General features: G+C 43.9%; 1 non-coding gene across 1 annotated transcript; it reads right to left on the reverse strand.

The window, feature by feature from the left end:
- Positions 1-1,074: 1,074 nt before the first annotated feature.
- On the reverse strand, positions 1,075-1,229 carry LOC143262104 (5.8S ribosomal RNA). The gene has a single exon (XR_013036038.1). It is a non-coding gene; the product is annotated as a 5.8S ribosomal RNA (ribosomal RNA).
- Between the last annotated feature and the right edge of the window lie 1,271 nt (positions 1,230-2,500).

Consider the following 2,500-nt stretch of genomic DNA (forward strand, 5'->3'; position numbering starts at 1 on the left):
TTCCCCCCCCGAAAGCATTTTGCGAAACGTGTACAGAGCAACACAAAAAAAAAAAAAAATAAAAAAAACACAAAAAACCCTTAAAGCAAAAAAAAAACCGTTTATCGCGCCTCACCAATATATCTTTTATAAAATTCGATATCCTCTCCAAATATAGATCTTCGAAACACTCGCAAGACGATTACAATCGGTATAACTTTAACGTCCGTCCGAAAAGTACTTTCGGGGACTAGACGACCGATTGATCTCGTGCGGTTTCGCTATTCGATCATTTGAAGAGAACAAAAAGATATATGGGGCGACCGACAAACGGTTTTCCGTAGAACCAGACTCGCGATTGCGTTGACACACACACATCATAGCCACACCAATAGAAGAGTTTTAGGACGGTAACCCGGGTGGGGTGTTCTTTACTCAGAATATGTGCAACATCGGATCTATATAGCCATCGATACAATTCGTACACAAATGTGTCGTACGAAGAGAGAGACTTTTTTTCCTCTGGCAACATAACGGTAAGAGACATCCTTCCACACTCATAGGTTCCACTCCCTGGGGCTATGATATATATATACATATAAATTCAAATTCGAAGCAACGGTCACAATTCTACTCTATATTTTTGCGGGTTATGTGTTCTTTCGTTCAATTTCTTTCATGCGTTCGTTCGATCTCTGTACACAGTCTTCACATAGGACAGACTCGTGTAGTACGCTTTCGTGGGTTAAACCCATCTCGTTTCATTTCAGGCGACGTCGGGAGCGCGTTGAAAATGTACCAGTGAAATCTCGATAGTTCTACGAATACGAATCGTCCCGAAAAAGATTTTGTCACCGCTTCGAAGCGGTGTTTCAGACGGGCGGACGTATATAAAACATATACGACACACGACACCGCCTTCCACACTCACGCTAGTTCGAACACGATTTCCATCTCTCTCGAAGACTGTTAGACGTACGTAAAATTTCTCAATATTCATAGGACCGCGACAAACGCCGACGAAGCGCCCACCATTCGCTCGTACGTATATAGGCAACAAGTGCCATCAACGCAAGCAGTTTATAAGTACGTAAACGACCCTCAGCCAGGCGTGGTCCAGGAATTGTATCCGTGGACCGCAATGTGCGTTCGAAATGTCGATGTTCATGTGTCCTGCAGTTCACACGTTGACGCGCAATTAGCTGCGTTCTTCATCGACCCACGAGCCAAGTGATCCACCGTTCAGGGTAATTTTTCCCTTTTATTCTCTCATATATATATAATGTGTATTTGCTATCCACCACATTTTTGTGTTATATTTCGGAACAAGCCGATACCCGAAGAGCTCCAACCAGCGCGCGAAGGAGATTCGGGAGTCGTCGTACAACGACATAATTGTCCCTTAAAGAACGAGATATTTCCGTCGAAACCATATATATATGTACGAGCAAATCCAAAACCACTGTTTTCTTGCAAGTTCGACGGTCGGAGCGAATAGAACATTGAAAAGCCTTCTATCGAAGAAACACAGAGAGTATATCACCTCCAAAAACGACGGGGATATGGATATTCAAACTGGACAATTATCAACCCGATACTGGATTCGAAAAGTTTCTCTCTCCTTTCGTCGTTATTTACACCGGACGGACTCACGGCCGGCTCTAGCTGGGTGTCATATATATATACGTCCCACGCTCATGCTGCCACTAGCGCGCAACAGAGTAGGGTGTCAATGACAACGACACAGCATTGAAACGAGCTACACAAGCCGGTCTCTCTTGATACCAATGTAAACGAGCATTAAGTTATCTTCAGACTGCCCGATATTTTCGTCCTTTGGACTTTCCCAACGATTCCTTTTTTTCTTTTTTTTTTTTACACCACAGCGAAGACTTGAGGAAGCGTGATTAGCACGCTCGCATCCCTCCCTGTCCTACTACAACTGTGTGTGTGTGTGTGTAAAGAAAGAAAAAAGAATACATTGGCTTTCTCTCTATCGAGAAGATGGCCTACGCAACGCAGATCAAAGGCCTAATACGTGTAATATAATACGCGTCTGGCCGTGTATAAATCACGCACGAATGATCTGGTCGGGCCCAACTCTTCTCGTACGCTTATTTTTCCGTGTTGAGGCACTATCATAAAATCACACAAACCCCAACACGTGTGTGTCTTGGAAGGAAGATGGCCTACGCAACGCAGATCAAAGGCCTAATACGTGTAGTACACACGTCTGCCGTGTAAATCACGCACGAATGATCTGGTCGGGCCCAACTCTTCTCCACCACACCACATCCCAACTTTGTACATTTTTATATATTTTTGTGCGTTGGGGCACCTTCATAATCACAAACCCCAACAACACATATATCTCTCTCTCTTTGAAAGATTTGTTGTGGCCTACGCAACGCAGATCAAAGGCCTAATACGTGTAGTACACACGTCTGGCCGTGTAAATCACGCACGAATGATCTGGCGGGCTCAACAATATCTTTTTTTTTTATATGAATTCTTATCCACA

Source organism: Megalopta genalis, unplaced genomic scaffold (genome assembly GCF_051020955.1).
Source record: "Megalopta genalis isolate 19385.01 unplaced genomic scaffold, iyMegGena1_principal scaffold0091, whole genome shotgun sequence".
Classification (NCBI taxonomy): Eukaryota; Metazoa; Arthropoda; class Insecta; order Hymenoptera; family Halictidae; genus Megalopta; species Megalopta genalis.